This window comes from Vitis riparia, chromosome 18, assembly GCF_004353265.1.
Source record: "Vitis riparia cultivar Riparia Gloire de Montpellier isolate 1030 chromosome 18, EGFV_Vit.rip_1.0, whole genome shotgun sequence".
Lineage (NCBI taxonomy): Eukaryota > Viridiplantae > Streptophyta > Magnoliopsida > Vitales > Vitaceae > Vitis > Vitis riparia.
In genome coordinates this window covers 25,070,878-25,097,436 of record NC_048448.1, presented here as the reverse complement: position 1 = coordinate 25,097,436, position 26,559 = coordinate 25,070,878, and the positions used below count along the sequence as shown (strand labels likewise).

Here is a 26,559-nt window from a genome sequence, read left to right as displayed (position 1 = left end):
AAGTCATGCCTTTGCATTTCATGTTGAGTCCTGATTATCTTTGAGTCATGCCTTTATGCTTCATGTCGAGTCTTGATCACCCTCATAAAGGCATGAAATTAGGCAATCCATCTAAGATTGTAGTGCACTACCTCATAATTAGAAGAATGATTTATCTTGGTTACAACATGGGTTTCCTATGGTAAGTGTACTAGTGTATATGGTTACACTTTGGACAAAACTTACTATGAATCATGACATTTGCTATTGGGTAATTATTCACTAAGCTACTATGATGCATAAACTTTTGACCTTGAGAGAATATTGAGTTAGTGTTGAGGTTTTCAATAGTTTTGACCTATAGATAAGACCCTAAACTAGTCAAATATTCCTTATTGATTAAGACAAGTAATAACATGTTCTCGAGATAAGACACCATGATATTTCATGGAATTAAAACATGGTGTCCCTTTGGAAAATCCTAAGGACTTATCATCATGTAATTTATGGCTGCGGTAATTCCTTAAAAGAAATTTAACATATGTCCTTTCTGAAGTAGAGTATATTAGTTGATAACAAAATTGGAAAATCTAAGACTTAAGGATTCTAAAGGAAATCTTAAGAGGTTGATAACATCTACCTCATTAGATTATGAACAACAATTCATAAGAAATCTACATGTAGTGGATGGTAGGTCATGGACCCAAGAATTTGACTAAATTAGATTTAATTAATTTGCATTTTGATGTAATTTAATAAGATACTAGAGTGCAGTTGACTCTCATAATAGAGTCTTGAATCAACTTCAAAAATAGATTCTAAGTAGTCAATATTTTCCTACTAATCTTAGTGGCCCTTGATTGAGCTCATATTTTTTGTTAGCACAAAATATTAATATTTTATGGGGAATTAATTATTTGTGTGCATAAGGACATTTTGGTAAAAGTGTTTAGGTTGCACAAAATTTTATGATAAATAAATTTGAGTTTTTCTATATTTGACTAATTAATTAATTGGAACACATTAGCCCTACTTAATTAATTAGGATCCAATGGATTAGATCAAGTAATTCAAGTCCAAAATAGGCTCAACTCACTTAAGCCCACAAGGTTAGGGTTAAAAATTTCAAGTCATTGTCTTCTAAAGAGCCACCATCTCTCTCTTTTTCTCTCTTTTTAAGAAGATTGTATATAACCACTCCACACAAGTGCTAAGGGCCAAAGAAGAATTAATTGAGTGGAAGATCATTAGGTAGTTGAGATAATCTTCTATGAGTGGTACTTGATATAAGAACATCTAGATTAAAAGTTAAAATTTTTAAGCCCTAAATCTAAAATCTTCACTTTCTCATCTTTTGTTGCAACTAGATTTAGTGTCCCTAGGTTGATAGAGAGTATGTACCTATGATCCAAGGGTATCCTAACATGTTCATGATAAGGTTCTCCTCTTTTAATTATCTCTTATTTAAGCAATTACAGGGAGGTGTTAATAGTAATATCAGTCACATGGCATCTTTAATGACGTCTTTATATCCCCTTTTAAAGCTTTCACTATTAGAATGACTATGAAATGATTTTTATGGCTCATTTTATAATTGAATCTAGTGTTAGACTATTACGTCGACGCCCAATCCTCTAGTTTTGGTCCTTTCATCAGTGGTCCTTCTCCCTCGAAGGTCGACCCTTGGCTTCGAGCAATGATGGTGTGGGTTTAATCACATTAAATGCTTTATAGCACGATGGATCCCTTGGGAGGCACAGTGATGATGGTTGATTAGTTCTCTCATGTCTTCTTCATAATGGTGATAAGTAACACTTATTGTGTGCGTCCCTATAATAGTTGGTTACATTTTAATTTCATTAGGCTATGGGTCATTTAATTTAGACATGTTGAGCCCTCGAATTTGACATACAAAATTACCAAAATGCCCTCGACCCTTTGGGTTCGGGTGCCAAAATCGGATATTAAAAGCATTTATACTTTTTTTAAAAGGGAACTCTGACCTTCAAAATAATAATAATTACAAAAAATCAGAGCTAGCCCTTTAAATAAATTGCTTGGATCCGAGGATCTTTAAGTAAAACCATCAGAACAGATGGATTCAAATGGTGACACAAGGCAGGGGTCCCAAAAGCCTTAAAGAAAGAATCGCCCTGTGATGATAGCTGTCAATAAGACAGACACAAGTGGGTGACATACAATGATTTCCCATGCCAACCCCACTATCTGCATCAAAGTCTTCAGACAAAGACGGTGTATATAAAGATATAATGCAAACAATAATAAGCTGCTAACAGTTGGTATATATAAAAAAAGAAAATCAGCTAGGGTTTGCACATGTAAGGAAGAAATTATGTGTTTGCTTTGCTGGAGATTTGTCTCTCCCTTCCTCTTATCCTTCCATAGACTTTGAAATAGCTAAAACCAATCAAGTTGGGTCCTATGTAGCTTTCAAGATATTGTTTGTTAAACTCAAGTGTGCAAATTTTAAGAACAAGTTTGAGTTTGTTTCACTATTTTAAGAGTGTGTTTCTCGGCATTTTTATTCAAACTATTTTTAATGAAAATATTTTCTATGTTATGTCAAACACCTCTTAAAAAAAATAAACGCATTTTAAACTAAAAACATTTTCTAAAATCACTATCAAACGAACTTTTAAATATTTTTTATTTCCCTGATATTTTGAGGATGAACTCAGTAAAGAGAAAATACAAGAGAAAAGAAAAAGGAAAAAAATTTGAAAAAAAATTAAAATCAATAAATTATTTTTGTATTATATTTAAATTTATATATATATATATATAAAGATCGGATAATTTTAAAATGTATAAGTTTTAAAATATATATATTTTCTTTGATATTTTTTTTCCAGAACCAAACATGGGGTGGGGGAGGGGAGGGGCTTGCTATGGGTGGGAAAGTTCCAAAATTAATGGGAAGAGCGTGGTGTATAAACAGACGACGTAAAACAAACATGGGCTACAAGATGGGCCTCAGAACGACTCTGGCCCAACTGACTTAGCCCAACAAGAAGAAGATGGTGAATTGACAGATTTTGCTTTGAGCCTAAATTACACCCTTTGGACCTTTACGCATCCAATCTAGAAGATGGCTTTAGTTTTTTGTGATACGTAAAGCAAAATAAAATTAATTTGAATTAATTGGTTATTTTAAATTAACTTTTTGGTGTTAATATTATTATTATTATTATTATTTTGTCTATCTTATGTATACATTCAGGTAATTTATTTAAAATTATAAATTTCTTAATATTATTAGATAATTATATATATTCTATCTTTTTATTTATTTTATAAATTAAATATATGTATAACAAAACATATCTAATTGAATGTGTGATCTTAAAATATCATGTCCATTAGATCTATTTTTTTAGTAGTGTGTTATCTTTGATTTGATTTTGAATTTTTTTTAAAATGTTTGGACTTAGATTTTTATTTATATGTTTAATCATGTAATTATAAATTTACTAATAACTACAATGTTTTATAAAATTAAAATTTATTTAAATATTTAATTTTTGAATATTAGGTTATTTTTTATTTATTTCTAAAAATTTTTAAATATGACAGAAATATGAAAGGATATGATGCAACTCCCTAATGATTATTAAAAATAATAATATATTTATTATAGGATAATATATTCATTTATAAATATTATTTATTGGTGATCGATAAATAAGAAGATAGAGAAAATGTGACATGACGAAGGATATTTAAATGAAAAAGAAGTTTATCTTTTACTCTAATTCAAACTTTGTCTTTTATTCTAATTCAACACAAGTCTATCTCTTACTTTAATTCAAACATAAGTCTTCTACTTTAATGGAAACTAATAATAAATAAATATTAATATTTAAATTTAAAATGAATATTAGTTTTTACTAATATGCCCCTTTATGTGCATGGCATGTTGTACTAGTGATCAATATAATGTGATTTTAAATTAATTATTCTTTTTCCTTTTAATGCAATTTATATATAATTTTTTTTAAAAAAATTTATATATGTACTTACTTGTTTAAACAAATAAATAATGAGGAGAAAGATTTTTTAAAAAAAAAGAAAAGAAAAAGAAGACAGACTTTAGTTGATATTTGTTTTTTGTTGAATAAAAAAAACCAAAATATTTGATTTTTTTTATTCAATTAAAAGTAACTAACGTAATTAAAATGAACTTATCATCAATAAGTTTAGTTTAATTATGTTACAAAAGATTTCTAGAAATGATAAATCAATTTACTTATCAATAACTGAGCCGGATTTGGTGTATCATAAGGGATTTGCCTTTTCTATTGATTTATATGAGATTTGATAAATAAAAAAAAAAAAAAAAAACAATTATTGAATGACATGTTTAACTCTTGGGATGAATTGAACAAGAAATCTTTATTGATTCTACCTCCTAGTTTTTATGAAGAGAATGAATCTTTTTATTGAAAGATAAGGAAATTATGACATCTTAGATCGGATAGAGGAAAAGTTCTTTGCGTTATATAAATATGAACTCTTTTTAACTTTGTAGACACATTTTAAAACCATAAGGACCTTTTTGAATTTAGAGCAAACAATATTTACATGATTAGATACAGATCGTTACAAATGATATTAGAGTCAATCTTCGACTTCAATGTAGGGGTTTGTTTGGCGTTGAGAGAGTGCTTGTCTGTTTGATCCCATAATCCTATGGGACACAATGAGGACGTTGTGTTTACATGAGAGAATGTTTGTAACATTTCATATTGAATATGAAGAAAAGTTTTTAGTGTTATGTAAGTATGGACTCGTTTCAACCCTATATATGCGTTTTAAAACTGTAAGGACCGCTTTGCCTTTAGAGCAAACAATATCAACATGATTTGGGTGTGGGTCATTAGAAAACTAGATTTCCCATGAAAATGATTATTAATATCAATAAGTTAGTTTTTACTAAATAGAAAAAACAAAAATATGTAACTTTTTTTATTTGTTTTTTTGTATTCAATAAAAAAACCAAACACCACCTTAAATTAGCAAATAAAACTCTTTATTTTTCATTCCCTTTTTATATTAAAAATTGAAAATATTAAGCTTTTAAATAATTTTCACCATCCGTTAAACAATAGAGAATATGGGAAAATCCACCTTTCTTTGTATTTTTTGCCACTTAACTTTGACGTACTTAAATAATACTTAATATTTCTAAACGGGACCATAAAATCTTTATTAATTATAACAATATAAAAATAAATAAAATTTAATTTCTTCCTATTATTTTGGAATAGGCAAGGGATTTGGGTAAACGTTATCAAAAGATTAATTAGGAAAAGTGGTGATACTCTTAACGTCAACCCTGTAATCAAAAGACCTTGCCCTTTATCCAAAATTATCTCATTATGATCAGGAAAAATCTGATTGAAAATGGACGTCTGTGATTAAGCATCAGTTCTATTCTACCTGATCAATTTTAAAAATTTATTTTCAAATAAATGAATTCTACTCGCATTAATTAAACCTGGGAGCATGCAATGAATAAACCTGCCCAAATATCTTTGACAAAAAAAAAAAGGAAGGAGGGAAGAAAGCACCCCCATGTGCTTGTGGGGGCAATTTAGTAATTTCAGGTCTGCATACACAGCCATTTGTGTCCCCTCAAATCTCGTAGCCATCCCCAAACGTCCACATTTGGATTCGGGTTTGGGTCGGGAAGGGCCGTTTGGTAATTACGGAGGTCTCCAATATAAGCGATCGTTGTTTCAATCTGCGGGACTTCATCGCCGGCGATGTGCCCCCGCTTTCCCGTCTATTGTTCGTACTCCTCCGGAAGCTCATTCCAATCTCTCTGTCTCGAACTTTCTGGAGCGCTCTGTAATCTTATAAAAGTTGAACAATGCTGAAATGGCTCAGTACAGGCAATCGGGATCCGACAGGTACGCGCTCAGGGGACACGATCTGCACAACGGGAACGGGGCGTCCGATCACGTCTCCATTGGGATTCGCGCTCAGCACAAGCAGTCTCGAGCTCGGCGATCCAGTAAGGGCAGTAGGATTTCAGTCGGCGCAGTGGTTCTGATTCTCTCGCTCGTCCTCACCGTCACTGTTTTCGCTTATAATTACATCTCTGGAGATAGTGGTTGGTTAAAAATTTGATGTTTTATTGATTTGATTTTTCTGTTGATAAGAATGTAAATGGATAAAAAGAAAATGTCGGTCTGATTGTTGGTCAATGTTGGTCAATTAGAACTTTTGTTCGGGTTAGTGTCGGTCGGTTGGTCTGATATTAGATTGTTTTGATTTCTGGGTTTGGTCAGTAAAACAGTGAAGGAAAATTGAAAGAAAATGTCGGTTTGAGTGTTTTTTTTTTTTGTTGGCGATGGTGAATTAAAACTATTTTTCGTGTGGTATCTGCTTTATTGCTGAGCAATTTTGGCGAAAATGAGGGTGGAAGAAATAAAATTAAGTTGCTGTAGGAAGGATTCTGTTTTTGAGTCCTTATGCTCTTTTTGGAACAGAAGATTTGGGGTAGAAAGCGGACTTAAATTGAAATTAACAAATTGTTTGAAGGTTTTTCTGGGTAAATATTTCAAATTTATGCTAAACTGTTGCCATTAAGGTGGAATTCATGTTCGTAATTCATTTTTTTTGGTGTAATATGTGTGATCCGGTGATAATGGAAAATGAAAGAAATGAAATTTTTGGGTAAGAATTGTGCTTTTGAGTGTCTAGGATCTTTTGTTCAAAATGCGTGATTTAGGGAAGAATGAGTTGAATTTAAATTACAAATTCATTTGATTGAACTATGAATATGTGTTCGAATAAATGTCTGAATCCTATCTTTAAGTGGTGGAATTAGAAAAGAAAAAAAATAAAATTCTTTCTGCTTATGGAAGTGTATGAGTTTAATTCAAGTAATAATGCGTCTTTATTTGATTGAGTTTTCTTGGATCCTCAATGGTGGAATTGGAAATCATTTTTTCATACTCAGGACATTTTTTCTGCATTCCTATCCTACTCTCTACTTTTAAGTGATTCTCAACAAAAAACAAAAAGAGGGAAATGAAATCCACTTCCTTTAGATTCTGTTTTGATCACAAAAGTAGGGAGGGAAATGAAAAGGAGAAGAAAAAAATCAAAAGTAAGCTTGAGCTCACTAAAAATTCTCCTATTTTATACTTTTTCGATGTAGAAATGAGAATTTGAAAATGTATAAGTTTCCAAATAATTTTTTTTTGATAAGAAACTTTTCTACTAATTAAAATCATCTAGAAAGGCGAGGCATCCTTCCACATTGAGCAACTTAGATCAAGAATAGTTTCCTTAACAAGGAACCAAAAAAACAGAACAACTGAAAGAAGTTACAAAAGTTCAAGCAATGCTTGAACAAACATTAAGTAGACTCAAGGAGGCAAATAATCTCCAACAAAAGATACCAACTGCTCAGGATGATGACTTGAGGTTTCCAAATAATTTTTAATATATTTTATTTTCTTTTGTATTTTCTATTACAAACCAAATAAGAAATTTGAGTTTCTTCCCTATTTCCCCTTCCCTTATTACTTCTAAAGATTTGATTCCAAACAGGGTGTCAATGGCATGGATGTTTGCAAAGAACTTTCTTCACATGGAAGTGTATGAATTAGACTTAAGCAATAACATCTATTTATTTGATGGTGCAGAAATAAATACTTATCATGCTCAGGATGATGACTCGAAGGATGAACTTGATTTTCTTACAAATGTAACTCGGATTGATAAGTCTAAAGTCCTCGAGTTTGGCCAGGGATCGGGAGTGCATGGTGGGGATTCAAGGTATTGGGAAAGGGATGATAGGAGAAGGGATGAAGATTACAATGAGGAAGCGTTGGAGCACAGTACCATGTCAACAAGGGATGGATCTATTGATAAGAGCCGTGTTGTAGTGAAAGGGAAGAATGACAATGAGAAAATATTTTTTGACAATTCTATTAAGGGTTCTGGTGGGCGAGGCAGTGGCTTGTACAATGAAGCTGGTCGTGATGAGCTGAAAATATATGAAGCGGAGTATGAGGCGTCTCTTAAGAATGTTGGGCAATCAATAAATGAGCATGGTGATAGAAATAAACTATTTGATGATGCAGGTTTTGGAATGCATAATGAGGAGATGGATGCTGATGATGAGTATGATGATGGTATTGATTCTCATGATGCACGAATGGTTGAAGATGATGATAATGGACATGAAAATGGGGATATTTCTAATGTTGCAAAATCTCATGATTCCTCTGACAGTATCTCTGCTGGAACCAAGGATGGGAATATTGTGGAAGAGGTTGATGAATCATCCTCTGTATCATCTTCTTTAAACAGTCAAAATTCCAGACATGTAAGTGTTGTTGATGGCCGGTCTACAAGAAAGTTCAGTTCTGAAAAGAGGCCAGAGTCAAAAAGAAAAAGACGGCACAAATTTTCTGGTAATCATTTTTTAGTTTTGTTTTTATTTTTATTATTAGTGTGTGTTGCAAATAGATGTGTGAATTTTATGTTTCACTTTAATATGATTCAAATTTGTTGATGGATGCGATAGAAATAATTTGGAATTTGTTTTTAGGTTTGTAGATGGAAACAGATCTTTTTGATGACTTACACAACAACCTCTGATGATTTAGATGTGCTAGGAATCATAGACCTGCCTATAGAATTGCAGTATGGATGGAGTAAATAGATATTTTCTGTGTTTGTTTCGTTTTTTTGTCTTTTATTCTTAAGTTGATACCATGTAACTGGCTTCACCATATGCTGGCTATGCATTTCTGTCAATCGTCTTTCATTTAGATTGAAAAATGTGTAGGTGCTCAGAGAAGAACCACAGCTTGATGAATGTAGGAAGTCCTCTGTGAAAACAAAAGCTGCGATTAGATGTCAAGTTGTCAATGGGCTTTGATATAGGGGCTTTAGGTAATTTGAATCAGTGGGGGTTGGTTGTACATTTTGGTGGTCTACCATAAAAGGAGAGCAATGAAAATGAAAATCAAAATTTGTTGCCTACTTAATAACATATACAAAAGAAAGATTTTCAAGTTTCATTGGACTTAAAGGTGCTTATCAAGAAAAAAAAGGAACATTTGACTAAAAATGGACAATAAGGATGAGTTGGAGAAAAAGCTACATTTAGTGAAATGGTCAATTATTTACAAAGTAAAAAGAAGGGGTGTGCTCAACATTAGATGTCTTTCTACACTTAATAAGACTCTTATGGGAAAGTGGAGTTGGAGATATACCTAAGAAGGAGAGGCTTTTTAAAAGTAGGTTACTAAGGAAAAATATGGAAAGGAGGAAGGGGGGCTGGAGGTCTAGCATAGGGAGAGGTGGGTATGGGCCTGAGCTATGGAAAGCTATTAAGAAAGAGTGGGACCCTTTCATTAGCAAAACTTCTTTTGAGTTGGTGTGGGAGGAAGGTGAAGTAGATGAAAAGGCTTGGGTAGTAGATGTTAAGGAAGAGCAAGGGGAGGGGGGACATTTGTATCCATGTTTTGCTAGACATCTAAATGATTGGGAGTTGGAAATTGTGGAGTTTTTTTCTTTAGGTTACAAGGGAAAGTTGTGAAGAGGATAGATGGACAGGGTGGTGTGTAGGACCTCAAGGAATGGTGTCTTTTCGGTGAAATCTTTTTATTCTATGCCTGAGCTGGGGTGCTCAATCCCTTTCCTAGAAGGCAGTATTTCGAATTCATGAGTTCCCTCTGAAGTGAGTTTTTTTTTTTTTCTTTTTGCTTGGGAAGCTTATTGGGGGAAGGTGTTGACTTTAGATTATAGAGAGGATCTTTGGTAAACAGATGTTACTACTGTGAAAGCGAGGTGGAATCTATTTATCACTTCCTTCTTCATTGCTATTAAGCTAGGGAGTTATGACTCTTGCTATTTTCTCTATTTAGAGTCATTCAGATTCTTCTTTTTTCTGTTAGGAAGACCCTCCTAAGTGGCCTGACTTCTTTGTGGGAGGAAACCGTAGGAACATCTGTGAGAGCTACCCTGTTGTAATTTTTTTAGACTTTATGTGGAAAAAAAGAAACCGAAGAACCTTTGGAAATGTAGAACAATCAGCTCAATCATATTGTTCAATCATTGAAGAGCTTCTTTGTAAAAGTTTATTGTTATGGGTTAGAATGGGCATAGCAGAAAGATTAGTGCTTTTAATTGGTTTTGTAGATTGGGTGGGATCTAGATAGGAGAGGGAGGACTTTTTTTATATTTCCCCTCTTCCAGGCTACACATTTTGATTTTTGTTTGTATAGAACCTAGGTACCTTGGTGTGTAGCTCTTTTTGTTATTATATATCTTGTCATTGCTTGCTTACCCAAAAAACAAAGTGATTCTATTTTATGCAATGGTTTGAATAAAATATGTTCCAAGTCTTTTTAACAATTTTTTTGTATATGGATATTTCTCTATTGATGTAGATTTTCAAACATACTTTGGAAATTTCCGCCATTGGTTTTTCATATTGTTTGGACTAGGTCTCCTCATCACCCTCATGTACTTTTTATTCATAGTTAATGCATTTCTATTTCCAATAAAAAAAAAATGTTTGGACTAGGTTGAAATGGTGTAGTAACATGGTAAGAGAAAGAAGAAAACACAATGACAAGCAACATAGGAGAGACTCTTACTATGGGTGCCTAGAATGCATTGCTAGATCTCTGCTCTAGAAAGCTAGACAGGCTTGCAAACACTGTGCACTACAAGTAGGAAATCTACAGCGGCCAGTGAGACTAGTTTTATTAGATAGCTGGGTAGTGAGCAAGTAAAGATGTATGATATCCGTCACAATTTCCACCTGCTAATGATATTATCAGTATTCCATTTTACCATTACTCGGGCAATTATGAAACTTGTACTGCTTACAACCCATTTTAAGAGTGAGCGATGCTGCATGTGTTGGCTCACTTAGGCCGAAGACCACTATTACTAACATGAACTGATGATGTATTCAAATACCTTCAATTGCCTATTTTGTTCAGGTATCAAGGACAGTGACCATTGACATTCAATTTTGAGAAACTGAGGTTGGAGGAACCTGAGAGACAAGAACCAATGATCTAGAAAACCTTGGAGAAGAAACTCTTTCAAATTTGACTCCATTCCTAGGATCCTCCAAGAGCCGACCTTGTTGTCAAAAGTCCTGTTAAAATTTTCCCTCGTTCTCTACCAAATAATCCTTACAGTGGCTGAGAATGCATTCAGATGTAACACCTTCTCCTTAGACCCACCAAAGAATGGGGGCTCGAAAGAGGCAAAATCTATAGGAGATCCCAAAAGAGGTGTAAGAAGAGATTCTCCAATAATCTTGCCTTCCATAATATGGATCATACTAATGTAGCCATGGAGAGCCTTGGAGGAATAGCTTTAAATTTTCTTCTCTTCTGCAAAACATCAATAGCATTACTTTTCCCAATACAGCAATCCAGTGGCCTTGACTATTTTAAAGAGTTACACGGGACTTCCAGAATAAACTTAAGTAGAGAAAAATTATGCAAGAAGCCATCTGAGGAGGCAACAGACTGAGCATTTATAATATAAAATTCCATTTGAACCAAGTCCTCAAGTCCTCTGGTTAGAAGATGCAGGGGATTCATCTCTTTTGTTCAAATTGTTTGTCTTTTTGCTTTTATGCAAGTTCAATTTTAAATGCTTGCATAAATATGTAAAGCTTATGTTTTGTTTCAGTTATCTGATCATGGTAGGTTGCAGCTGTGTCCTTAAGTAAATTTTAAACCTTGGGGTTGATATGCAATTTTTTTTTGAATGGATTCATGCTATGTCTCTTTTGCTTCTATTCTTTTTTTATTTTTTGGTTTTTACTTGAAATATATGTTTTCAATTCAGGTTCCTCTTGTGAGATGAAGCTTTTAAACTCTACCGCACAGCTTGTAGAGCCTTTAGAAAGTCGCAAATTTGCAAGATTTTCTTTGCAGTATACAGCAGTAGAAGAGAAGCCGAATGGCCAAGAACATTGGGAGCCTAGATTTTCTGGGCATCAGAGTTTGCAGGAGAGAGAAGAATCATTTTTAGCGCATGACCAAAAATAAACTGTGCCTTTGTGAAAAGTCCTAAAGGATATCCGAGTACAGGATTTGACTTGGCAGAAGATGACGTGCGCTATATTAGCAGTTGCCATATTGCTGTAATTTCTTGCATTTTTGGAAATTCAGATCGCTTGAGATCTCCTGCAGGAAAAACGGTACGAGTCTTCTTCTATTTTTGTATGTTTTTTTTTAACTATATTTGATATCTATATATATATATATATATATATATATATATATACTATTTGTTTATTGAATAAACTGGTTGTACCTTTGTACTTTCAATTTTGGCAGTGTATCTTTTTTGAGATGTATACAGTGTTCTTACGTTCATTGTGGAGCAATGCTGAACATAGCTGTGGTGATAATTGCATTTTGTAGTAGTGGTGATGTCATGCTTCTTTGAAGTGTCAAAATCTGCAGCACTGATATGTCTGGATGACATTACTTCTACATATCCAGTTAAAACCTTATATGCATATCTACTAAAAAAAACACACTGTTCTAATTATATTTCTTGTTCTTGGAGATGGTTGTGTTTGATGATCCCATTATGAGTTTTGAAGTCATAGCCAGCAATCAAACATGTGATCTATGAAGATAAGATCTTCTGTTGGAGTTTACACTGCATGTTTTTCTGGATTATGTACTCAATGAATAATGGCAAAACAATTTATTGTTCTATATTTGTTTTTGTCTTTATGTTGCTTGGTCTTAGAACTTTCCTTTTCCTTTTACCCTTTTTCTTCTTGGACAAAGAGAGTATTATATAAAAAGAGTGCCAAAATAAGCACACCAAAGTACATATGATGTGTACAACAACCACCAAAAGGCTCCAATGTAAAGAAAGAGGGACAACCAAAAAAAAAAAAACTCCCTCCCTCAATGAGAACCTGACCAATCCACAAAGTTAATTAAGGAGGTTAGGCCTTCATTTATGTACAACTTGGTCCAGAACAACAAATTACTAAGAAAAGTGTGTTTCAGTCTTTAGTTAGAAAGCTCCTTGTTTTCAAATGATCTTCCATGCCTCTACTTCCAAATTGTTCAAAACATGTGCAAAGGAGTGGCTTCCCACACCTTTTTTCATTTCTTCTTGACAAAGGACCTACTCCATCCTAAGAGGGTGTCTCTAATCGAGGATGATAACACCTAAGAGACTCCAAAAAGAGAAAAAAAAATAACTGCCACAAAACCCTTGTCTCACCACAATGTAGAAGGATGTAGTCAATCGATTCCTCCTAGATATGACATAGGAAATGTCTGTTAGCCAATGTCCAATCTTTCCTCTAAGGTTGTTCCAAGGTAAAACTATTCCCCAAGTAGCCTCCTAAGCAAAGAAACTTGCCTTAGGTTGAGCCAAGGAATTCCAAACAACACCCATTAGGAAATGCATTGATCTTCCCTGGGGATTTAACGTATAAAGTTCTACTCTTTGACTCCAACCAAATCACCTTATCTTCTCCTCTCCTATTCACCTCTTTCCTTTGAGTCTTGAAAGGAATCTCTCCACATTCCAATCTCTAATCATTTAGATGTCTAGTGAAGCAAGGATTCCATGAACCCCCTTTATAAGATTGATTCCATAAATTTGCCACCCACTCCTCTTTTGATGCAACTTTGGCAAATAAGGAGGGGAAAGATTATACCCTCCTCTCATTGCCCACTAAAAAGGGGACTATTGTTGACAATTTCCTAATCCTTTTTTATGGCTTTCCATAACCCAACCCTGTATTTGTGTCTCACTTCTTGAGAATGCCACCCCCCTTTTTCTCCATATTTCCAACTTATGATTTGCTTTAAGAAAGCCTCCTTTTGTTGATGCAAAACGTCTTCTCCACTTGCAAAAAAGAGGCCTTGTTAAACGAAGAAAGATACCTAACTCCCAAGCCCATTTCCTCTTATTATTTGAACAATCAATAACCCACTTTACAAAATGTAGTTTTCTCTCTAAAGCCCCTCGTCCTTGTTGTCACCCCCCAAAGGAAATTCCTTTGAATATGCCTTAACCTCAATCTAATGTTACTCAGCATACGAAACAAAGACATAAAGTATATAGACAAGTTAGATAGAGTGCTCTAAATGAGACTCTACCCCCTTTGGAAATATATTACCTTTTCCTCATTGACAATCTTTTATGAAATTACTCTTCCACCCATCCCAAGTTGCCACTGATTTACACTAGGCACCAAAGGAAGACCCAAGTAAGTGGATGAAGGATTTCCCACCTTATAACCTATATTTAAAGCCATATCTTCCATGTTCTCCACCCCCCCAATTGGAATCAACTTGCTCTTCACTAGGTTTATTTTTAGCCACAAAATGGCCTCAAACCACTTAAACAACTAACTTAAATTAGCCATTTGATCTTGAGAGGCCTCACGACAAACCTAAGTATTGTCAGTAAACAACATATGGGAAACTTTCGCTCCCTTTCCACCTTTGCTCCTCATTGTGAAGCTCAACAAATGACCACCCTTCCTAGCCCTCTCATGAAGGCAACTAAGTGCCTCCATGGCAAGCATAAACAAATAGGGCCAGAGTGGGTCCCTTTGCCTCAAGCTCCCTAGAGCTTTGGAAAAATCTAGATAGGGGTCCATTAACAAGGACAAAGAATCTGGCTATTGATATGCACTATTTAATTCATTTGATCTACTTTTGGGTAAACCCCATATTATACAATACAAGGTTATTTTCTTATTCTTATCTTTTCATATACTGTGATGCTAATGTTTTTAATTAGGACTTTGTTGATTGAGTGTTTGAAACCATGTTACTAATAATGGAAGATTATTAATGTTGTCTGGGAAAATTGTCCATAGGGAAGTTATGCCTTGAAGATATCTTCTTCAACAATGAAATTTACCATTCCAACCATTCTTCCATTCCATTCAGTAAAAGGGATCACCATTTGGGATCTTAGTCACCTAGAAAGTATGTGATTCCATTACTAGGATGTGTCATTGAAGACTAGAATAAACCAAGCAAAATCTTTCTCAACTTCCAGAAAAATCATTGAAGGGTAGGAAAGGAAATAAACCATGAACATTTTTGGAAGATGATTCAAGTGTGTAATGAGGTGTAGTCAGGAAAAAAAGTACATTTTTTTTTTTAAATTGCATGCTCAATATTAGACATAATGAAAAATATTAGAGAAAGTGGTTAAACATAAACAAAAAATAAGTCGAATTCACAAGTACATGTAAGGGGTTGTATTAGGAAGTTGGTATTAAATCATAAGATTTCATTTCGGTCTCTATTGGGGGGTGTGTGTTTATAGATATAGGCACGAGGTTGAATTGGGAAGTTGATATTAAATCATAAGATTTCAAGGAAAGGGTGTGTGTGTGTGTGTTTATAGGTATAGGCACAAGGTTGAATTGGGAAGTTGACATTAAATTATAAGATTTCAAAGAAATGGTGTGTGTGTGTTTTATAGGTATAGGCATGGGGTTGAATTGGGAAGTCGATATCAAATCTTAAGATTTCAAGCAAAGGGTGTTCGGGGCCTTCCAATTTCTCTTTTCTGAAACAAGGGGTTGAAGACCTAGTATCATTGGGATGACCTTTGAAATATTATGAAGTGATGATGTTAGGATGTTGGAGGTTTCTTTCTCGGAAGATGGAGTTTTTTTTGCCTTGTGTAGCTTGTGTAAAGATAAAGCTCCATTGCTAGATGGTTTTATTGTAGGAAGGCGTAGAGCTAGAGTGTCCCATTTGCAATTTGCATATGACACTATCTTCTTTTCTATATCTTGTTCGGAAGAATTGCAAACTTTTAAGATTATTTTGTTAATGTTTGGGCAGATATCTGGACTTAAGTCAACCTTGACAAGAGTATCATCTTTGGCATCAACATTGATTAGGTTTAGCTCACTAGATTGACATTGTTACTTGATTGTAAGGCTTTTGACTAGCCTCTTCCCTATCTGGATCTCCCATTGGACTTAAAGACTTTTGTTTTTTGGGATTATGTGGTTGAGAGGATTTCGTGAAGATTGGATGGGTGGAAAAAAACCTATTTTTCTTTAGGTGGAAGGATAACTCTTATTCAATCATGTCTATCCTAGATTCCTAGCTATTTTCTCTCCCTGTTCAAGATCCCTTCTTCAATGGCTAGAAAAATTGAGAAATTGCAAAGAGATTTTCTTTCATTAGGGGCTGTGGAGAGCAAGAGAGACCATCTTATTAGTTGAGATTTAGTGTGTAAGTCTAAGGTAGAAGGAGTTCTAGGGTTTAGGAAGATCTCGTTAAGGAATTGAGCTCTATTAGGGAAATGGTTGTGGAGGTTTCCTAAGGACAGTTTTGCTTTATGGCATTAGGTTATTCTAAGCATTAATGAGACACATACTAATGGGTGAGATGCCAACATTATAGTTACGTGGTCACAACATTGCTCATGGAAGGCCATTACATAGGTCTTTCAAGATTTTACCAAGTACACTCGGTTTGTGTTGGGAGATGAGTTGAGAATCCATCTTTTGGAAGACTTGTGGTGGGGGGATTAACGTTTGGGTTTTCAAAGTCTATTTAAAATTGTCACAATTAAAAACCTTTCTATTTCATCAATCCTTGGGTATTCATATCCTTCTCTTGGAACTTTAACTTCCATTGTAACCTCTCTGATTTTGAGATAGAAGATCTAGAAAGACTAATGTCCCCTCTTACTTATTTGCCCTAATCTTCATCCACTCCAGATGCTAGAGCTTGGTCTTTACCTTCTTCAGGTTTATTTACATCAACGTCTTTCTTTGTAGCCTTGTCTAATCATTATTACCCAGTTCCTTTCCTTCCTACTAATTTTGTTTGGAAATCTTAAGTTCCTCTTAAGGTCAAGTCCCTTATTTGGTTAGTGGCACACAAGAAGATAAACACTAATGACTTGTTACAACTGAGAAGATTCTATAAAGCTCTCAGTTCTGATGTTTGTATGTTGTGTATGGAGGATGGAGAGTCGGTAGATCATCTTTCTTTACATTGTTCATTGACTTTGGGGCTATAGCATATATTATTTAGATTGACTAAGCTGGACTGAGTTCCTCCTATGAGTATTTGTTACATGATGACCATTGCATATAAGGGATTAGGAAGCTCCATTAGAGGCTTGGTATTGTGGCAAATAGCTTGTCTAGCTTTGATATGGGTTTTGTGGCGGAAAAGAAATGCTAGGATTTTTTAGGATAAGGTGAGAATTTTAGAGGTTCTTTGGTATACCATTTATTTCCTTGCTTCCTTTTGGGCTTTTTGCACAACTTTTAAGGACATTCCCCTTAATGTGGTTTAGCTTCATTGGTTGTTGGTGTGTAGGTCCAAAGGTGTGGGCTGGCAAGGAGAGGTTGTTTTGTGTACTTTCGATGTGGTGTATTGGGTATTTTGGGGGTTTCAATTGTTTAGTTCTTTATTTTTAGGATGATTTCATATCCTTCTTTTGTACTTTTTAAATCCTTATTTAATATATTACATTGTTATTTCTCATAAAAAAATTACTTTATGGTTTCATCGAGTAAAAACCAAGGTGATAGGCTTCTTTAAGGATTTTTTTGACAACAACTCCTTCAAGAAAAGTTCAAATGTGTTCTTAGTCTTGATTCCAGAAAAATGTGAAGCTAAGGACTTGAAAGATTTCTAACCCATTATTAGGCCATTGTCTAACTTTTTGGAAAATGTTTTGGCTAACTGGCTCAAAAAAGTTGTGGGCAAGGTGGTTTTAGTTACCAACAAGCTTTTGTGGAGGGTAGACAAATTTTAGATGCAGTTGTCATTGCAAACGAGACCTTAGATTCCATCCTAAAGGGCACTAATAGCGGGTCATTTGTAAGTTAGACATTGAAAAAGCATGTGATCATGTAAATTGAGACTTCTTGAAAGCGATCGTAGAGAAAATGGGCTTTGGCCAAAAATGGGTGAGATGGATGAAATGATGTATTTCCATAAATAAATTCTTTGTGTTAGTCAATGGGATCCCATCTAGTTTTTTCCAAAGCCTAAGGGGGTTGAGGTAGGGAGATTCAATTTGGCTATGGTGGCTCTTAATTGAAATTTAAGGAGAGTTAATGAAGGGGGTTTCATCTCATGATTCAAAGTGGAAGGAAGAGGTGGGGAGGGAATAGAAGTGTCCCATTTGTTGTCTATTGATGACATCTTATTTATTTATTTATTTTATACTAAGAGCAATGAGAATATTTAAGTTGGGCTTTCATGTGGTTTGAAGTAATATAAGGTTTTAAGGGTGAATATGGAGAAAAAATGAGTTATAGGGGAAGTCGCAAATGTGGAAGGTTTAGCTTTAATGTTGGGATATAGAGCTAGGAGCCTACTTATTATATACTTGGGCTTGCCTTTTGGTTCTTTTCACAAATTAGTGATGACATGAGATTTAATGAAGGAGAATTTATGTCAACAAGAGAAAGCTTATCTTGTTGAAGAGACAATATCTATCGAAAAGGGGGAGACTCAACCTTGATCAAAAACACATTGTCAAGTCTACTAATTTATTTTTTCTCTTTTTGTCATTCTCATTAGAGTGAGCTTAAGATTATAGTATATTTGAAGGAATTTCCTTTAGGGTGAAGAGCCGCTCGAGAGAAAGCCCTAATTTGTTAACTGGTCTATCATGTGTTTGGACACGAAGGATTGAGGATTTGGCAATAGAAATCTCCATGCTATTTAACAAGGCTCTTCTTGGTAAATGGAGCTGGAGATTTGCTTCCGAGTGTGAGTATCTTCTGGAACATGCCATTTTAGGGAAGTATGAGACAAAAAAAGGGGTTGGTGCTTGAGGTTGGTGAGGAATGGCTATAGTGTGTGGGTTGTGGAGGACTATCAAAAATGGTTGGGAAGTTTTTAAAAGTTGAACTCTCCTCATTGTGGGTAATGGAAGAAGGATAAAATAGTGAAAGTTATTTGTAAAAGTCTTTCTCAATGTTATTTTCTTTAGTAGTTAATAAAGACTCTTGGATATAAAAATATGGGAATAGGCTAGAGAGGGGTGCCAGTGGAGTCCTCGCTTTCACAGATAGTTCAATGATTGGGAATTGGAAGGAGTAGAGGTCTTCATCTGAAGACTACTATCAGTTTCAATTAGAAGGGATGATGAGGATAGATTGGGTTAGAAGGAAACTAAGATTGACAAGTTCTTAATTAAATCCTTCTATGCTTCCTTAATCTAGAGAAGAAGTGAACCTTTTCCCTCAAGCATAGTATGGAACCTATGAGCGCCAAGAAGATAGGTTTATGTAGTTGGGAAGCTATTTGGGGAAAGATTTTAACTCTTGATCAAATTAAAAGGAGAGGTTGGAGCATTCTGAATAGATGCTATATGTGCAAATGCGATGAAGGGTTGACCAATTACTTGCTACTCCACTGTTCTAAAGCAATAACCCTATGGTAATTGGTTTTCTCTATTTGGAGTGGCTTGGGTGATGCACTCTTCTGTTAGAGTAATCTTTTGAGTCATCATGGTTCTTGTATGGGAAAGAAGAGGAAGAAAGTTTGAAGGGCCTCTCTTCTATCTGTTTTGATATTATGGAGGAAACGAAATAGTGGATCTTTCAAAGGAGGTGAACAATTATATCAAGTAATCAAACCTTCACTTATGTATATCTTTTTAGAGTGTGCTAGGGTATAAAAAGATGATCATCCTATGTCTATGATAGACCTTGTAGCTTGATTGAGCACTAAGGAGAGGGAGGTTGCTTTTTGTGTTCTCTCTTTCTTTCTTTTTTTTTTTTTTCATTTGCTTTTGGCACTAATTGTATACACTATGTGTACCTTGTACTCTCTCTCTTCCCCACTCTGCCCTAGCGCGTGTGAATCTTGTTGGCATCAATGGAGAAGATTATGTCTGATAATTTTATTGCCTAGAAATGGCTAATTCCTAGTTGGAGAACGTTCAGGTCTCTCTCTCTCTCTCCCTCTCCCCTAGTTTGTCTGGCAACATTGGAGAAGATTCTTATGATTGATAAAAATGGACAATTCCTTGTTGGTAGAGTTTGAAAATTTGATCAAGAGATGGAAAATCAGTTTATTTATTTGTTATTAGTTTGCCCATCCCCTAGTGAGGGATTTTTTTTGGTGAGGTCAAGTAAAATGTGGGATTTTGCTGTCATTTTACTAGATTTGATGATTTCTAGGCACTCCTGGAAATTAACTACGAAAACAGCCAATCCTGATTGGGTTTGCCCAAAGTGAGGAATTGACGAACATATAGCGAGGAAGAAAAGTTAAGAATTAGGGAAACATATGAAGACTTAGAGAATTTCATGAATGTGATTAGTGGAGGGATGTAGCTACCTTGTTTTATGGGCTTTCATGCCAGTGATTTTTGGATGGTTTTGTTACCTGGCTATTGAAATCTTTGCTCTTTATTTATTTATTTTCCTTTAAAAGAGATTTGATCCTTGATCAAGAAGCATGGTGTATCTATTTCTATCCATCTGGCTTGTCATCCACATTTTCAATTTAGAATTTGATTTCCATTGCTCCTGTATCCTGGTGCCTTCTAGATTTTTCTTTAAAGTCCTATAGTCTGGTAGTTTAAACCCAGCCTACCTCCTTTATTTTTTGCTTCCTTATGAACTCTAGACCATTGCTTATCCTAAACCAATCTTCCATTTGCTGCTTTATGGGACAGTGTTATTTATCTGTGATTTTCCTAAATGAACTGCAACGTGATCCAATGGTAGTTGCATCTTATATTAGATAATTAACCTTCCTCCTGACCAGACCCTTCTCCATGCAGTTTCTAATCTAATTTCATTCTTTATGCATTTTCTTCCCTGTTCATATTTGCTATGGTATTTCTCTGCTGCGCCACACAATCTTGAATTGTATAGGGATGCTTTTGGATGTTGACTTTATTCTGAATTTTTGATACATATGTGCTTGCCTCTGTTAAAATTGTATTTTATAATTATAATACGTACCTAATTTTTTGATCTCTCTTCATTTCAGATCTCTCGTTTGTCAAGGAAAAATGTCTGTTTTGTTATGTTCATGGATGAAATTACTTTGCAAACACTTTCTTCAGAACGCCAAATGCCAGATAGAATGGGTTTTATTGGTTTATGGAAGACTGTGGTAGTGAAGAATTTGCCTTATACTGATATGCGGAGAGTCGGAAAAATACCCAAACTTCTGGCACATCGGCTTTTTCCTTCTGCAAGGTAAGAATTAGATCAATTAGTATATGGGAATTATCTTCTAGTAACCTGTTTCAGATAACTTTGTTTAGATAGTTTTTATTGTTTGTTACACTTTTCTGCAATGATGATTATAGGTATATGTTGTGGAGTATGTATAACTTTAATGCAGTAATTTAATAATGAAATATGGGTTCTAGTAAAGATGTTTATAAATAACCTGTTTAATATGGTTCTGTAATGCAGTTTCTTTTCCTGATGGAAGTGCTCTCTAGTATGGTCAAAGATACCTAATGGGTATAATAGTGGAAGAAATTGCACGTAAAAATTGAAGCAGGATGGTTCAAGAAATTTTACAAGATAGCATTGAAGCCTTCATTGCTTTTGGTTAGAATATAGTAATGAAGAAACAAAAAATTAAATCAGCTTGTGGTTTAAATGAGGTTGTTAAGATGGATGAGAGGCCAACCAAGGACACTTAAATGAAAAATGGATGTATTCATGGGAGGCTAGAGGAAGCACCAATTATGGGCAAGATGGGTGAGAATGAATGCATGAGGAATGATTTGATATAAGTTGAATAAGCTCAGAGGACAAGAGGAGGATGAGAAGTAATGTGAAGTATCTTGTGTAAGGGGAGTGAGAAAAGATATGATTTTCTTTAATTTAATGGGTTGGACCATTAAATGAAAGTTAAGAATTTGTGTAGCTAGTCTTATAGAGTTATATGATGTAGGGCTCTCTTGTTGTGGACTGAGTTAGTCATCAAAGTTTTTCCGGAGGTCAAAGAAAAGAAATTTCAACACGAGGAAAAGGAAACATCTAAACAAACTAAATGCTTTTACCTTATATTGAACATTTTTGGTCAAATACCCAAAAAATTTTATAATGTATTACAACCAAATCCAGACTAATTATAATAGTGAGAGCCATACTCAGGTCCTCTCTAAATGTTTCCAGAATATTTCAAGGAACTCAAAAGTTTTAATTTGAATGTGGAGAAAATCTTCCCGTTATGGGTGGGAGAGAGAATATGCAGATTGACAGAAATTTTAAAATTTGGTTAGGGTTCTGAACTTGATGAGGCTGATGTGATATTTTATTTATAAATATATTGGGAATTGATCTAAGGAAGGGGTTTGTTGAAGGAGGGTTTGGAACTAGACATGGTACAAATTTTGTATTGGAGATTGTACAACCTAGAACCAATACTCTACCCTGATCCGGAGAGGCTCTTGAGAAAGTTGAGTGGTTACATGTGAATTTTTCAATGGAAGATTTGAGTTCATCATGCTTACATCCAAACAATCAGTTGTACCATCTCCACATGGTAATTAGATATATAATCATCGAATTAATTGTTGAGATTTCAATATTAATTCACGCTTTTAAACTTTTAGTTGTACCCAACTTTGAGCACTGTAGTCATTGAATATTCTTCATTGAAATATTTCTAATTACATATATGTGAACCAAGTTATTGTCACAAGATCACTGCACTTTTATGCATGCAAGTTGGTGAAAGGCTTGGGTGATAAAACAAGAAAAGAACCGGTTGTGGTGCTTGTAAATTTAAGTTTACTTGTACAGAATACAGGACTATACACACGAGTAATACACCATGATAAAGAATGAAGAACCCAAGAAGTGCAAGCCATGAATATTACTTCATGCAATTTTTATTTTTTTATATTTTTGTTATGTACAGAGCCTTTGTTGTCTTCAGGAGCCCAGTTTTTAATGTCTTTTTTTGGGTATAAGTTGTACAGCTGAATTATTCTTCTGCTAGGTAGGTGGGTGTTCCTTTAAGATCTGGCACCCATGTCCTAAACTTTGGCATTTGAATTCTTCTCAGGTATTCAATTTGGTTGGATAGCAAATTGCGTCTCCAACTTGACCCTCTTCTCATCTTGGAATACTTCTTATGGAGAAAAGGTCACGAGTATGCCATTTCTAATCACTATGACCGGCACTGTGTATGGGAGGAGGTGGCACAAAATAAGAAACTGAACAAGTATAACCATAGTATTATAGATCAGCAGTTTGCATTCTACCAGGCTGATGGGCTGAAAAGATTCAATGCCTCAGATCCTAACAAGCTTCTTCCCAGCAGTATGATTTTGTTCAAGAATCTCTCTATTTTTTATGCTAAATTTGCAGCTTGCATCTACTGTTTCCACAGCTTTCTTTATTTGTTTGCTCTATTGACAGATGTTCCTGAAGGATCTTTTATTGTGAGAGCACACACTCCAATGTCAAACTTGTTCTCCTGCCTTTGGTTCAATGAAGTTGATCGATTTACTCCTCGTGATCAACTAAGCTTTGCATACACATATCAAAAGTTGAGAAGGGTTAATCCAGGCAAACCATTTCATCTTCATATGTTCAAGGTGAAGAATTTTATTATATTGCACATCAACCAAAATGAATGGAAATGTTATAACAGCCCTTTAGGCCTGGGTCAATTAGCAAGATTTTTGGATGGAGTTGTTGGAGGCTCCATATTGAAGTCTCACTGGGAACACACCAAATAAATAAATAAACAAAAAAAAGGCGAAAAAGTGTAGACCTTATAACACTTAAAAACCTTATTATTAGACTATATTTCATGACTATTATAACATCAAAAAATGAAAAACTAAGGATAAAACAAAACGATGGAAAGGCAAAATTAAAACGAAACATCTATTTAGATTCTTTATTGGTTGCTTGTATTGCAGGATTGTGAGAGAAGAGCGATAGCTAAGTTGTTCCGTCACAGGTCTGAGGAGAAGCGAAATATTCTTCAGGCAGCGGCAGAATGAAAAAAGTGTTATATTGAGCTTTCCACAGAAAGCTGGTTTGTTTTCGTTTGGTTCTTATACTTGGCCACATGGATGTTTACTGCATCAAGGAACTATGTTGTCTAATGCCACAGCATGTTGCAGTACTGTTGTCTACCACATGGTCATTGTATCTTGCAACCTGGGTTAGAAGAAATGTTGTGGTTGGGTGCACATTCCTATTAGGGGAGCAAAGTTCACGGTCAGTATTAAAGCATTCTTTGACATAAATTGGGTATCTGTAGAAAAGAAATTTGTCATCAGACAGTCTTCATCGAAGCCTTCGGTTTCCATCCTCCTGTTTATAGGCATGCAGAAGACTACCTCCACTACAACAACTAATACCATGTATTCTTTTTACATCAAAGTATCTGGTCTATTCATTGTCTGTACGAAATTTTGATGAATCATTGGGGCTTATATATATATGTGATATTTTTAGCTAAATGACTGGTGATGCCACCTTTTTTTGTTCAGTCTTGACTGCACCTTACGTTGTTACTCACCTTCTGGACGTTGAACTGTGAAAGTTGAGTGGATGGCTTTAATGCAAATGAGAGGAAGGTAAAGGTTGAAGTTGTACTGCTCTTAATCTTTTTCTTTTGCTCTGATCCCCTTTTCTAGATGTGTCCATGTGGAAGAATTCTGGGAAAATTTTCCTGCCAAACAATGATAATCTTCTAGGAGTGACATTTTATAGAGCAGGGAAGTCCATCTAATGATCAGAGTTACCTCCAGAACATCTCCAGCGGCTGTAGTGGCAGAGTAAGAAAATGAAGGCAACAGAAGTGGAGAAGCACTTGTGAAATTTAATTGCAGTTTCACCTAGTTTGAGTTGCTTGCCTCACTCGCATTTCGCTTACCTGTATAGGTTCTAATGCACTCGAGTTACGTAGTTGCAAAACTAGCATTCACAGTGTCTTAATTGTGGTTTGGGAGGAAACAACCATAGTGTTTTTACCTTTCACAGTGATTCATTTTGTGTGAGCGCCTGAGTTAGTGGGTGTTTGTGTTGTCCTCCAAAATAAGTTACAACATTTTTTTCAAAATGATTTAGTCTTTCCTATAATACAAATACAAAGCCTCAAAAGACTTTCAACACGAGCAAAACAACATCTAATCAACAACACATGCAAAGTTCAAGCATTAACCCCAATAAATGTCTGTTGACTTGATTCATGCCTAATTGGTGTCTCAGCTGGTTCGTATCCAGCTGGTGCTCCTTGATGACGAGAGTAATCAACAATATTTATAACCTATAACACCATGAACTAGGGTAGCAAATACAAAGCTACTATAGCATAGTGGCTCTAGGATCGTTCCACTGGGAAGGGTACTCAAGTTGAAAATGATACCAATTCAAAGTGAATTGGTGTTGTTTCATTTCAAGGTTAGCTTAAGAAATAAAACACAAACTTTGGTTGAAAAAGGTTTGGACTTAGATTAACAACACAACAAGTGATGAAAATAACTTAAGAAGAAAAGCATTCCTTGGAGATTCAGGTTTACAGGGGAGGTTCCTCATGCAAAATCATAGCTCCGGTCAGTTGGTTCATTTCCTCATATTAGAGAATTAACTTAAAGTCAATTCTCTAACAGGTGCTGCACAAATGCATCCCTCAATTGGATTTCAGCTTTAATTCTCTCACTGATGCAACTTGCAATGGTTTGAGCCTCTCACTTAGCCTTTACCATTCAAGGTGATCTTTAACCTTGGATTACCCGTCAAAAGCTCGCAAAAGATAACTAATGGATGTCTCCTAAGAGTCCAAAAGCTTACCAAGTGTTGGCTATTCTAGAAAATCCTACCTTCAAGTCACCTACCAAAGGCTCGCAAGGGGTAAACTAGTGCATCTCCATGGTTAGAGATCACTTGCCTTACCAAGTGTTGGCCCAGGTGACTCCAAGGTGTTTTAAGTTAACTAAAAACATTAGAAACCATTCACGGGACACACTTACTCTTCATTCATAGCTGAAACCACAAAGCTTCTGATTGAAGCACTTGGAACCTTTCCCGGCAACCTTAACTCCAAGGAACTAAAAAGCTTAGCTACTCATTCTCTGGGGAAAGCTCCTCAGAGAGTGCATAACTTGGTAAAAATATTAAAATACGAAGTGAGAAGGTAAGGTAGTGAAGAGCTAAAGCTCTTTGTATTTCTTTCTTTTGAACTTACAAAAGGTTCAACAACCAGCCCACCCTCAGAACAGGCTCCTCGGGCTCCCTTTAAACAAAAATCACAATGATAGCTATTACCCTGATATTTTGCCAAATTCCCAACTTAAAAGCTAAGGAAAACTATCATTGGTGACTTACAAGGAGAATTTGGGCATTTAGGCAACAAAAAAATCTAATGAAAAATATCTCCAAGTGTCGGTTACAAATATCGGGAAGCACTCAGGACCACTTCGCAGGTGAAAGGTGAGGTCTGCGAAATTTCGCAGGTGCATAAGAAGAGCTGCGAAATTTCTTCATAGCAGCCAGCTGCTTCATCACCTTCACAAAGTTGACTTCCATCTTGTGGTGCTTGGCTTCCATCGCGGCGTGAAGCTTCA

At 35.1% G+C, this 26,559-nt stretch overlaps 1 pseudogene; it reads left to right on the top strand.

The window, feature by feature from the left end:
* Nucleotides 1-5,682: 5,682 nt before the first annotated feature.
* Nucleotides 5,683-24,598, top strand: LOC117906784 (annotated as a pseudogene).
* Nucleotides 24,599-26,559: the final 1,961 nt, after the last annotated feature.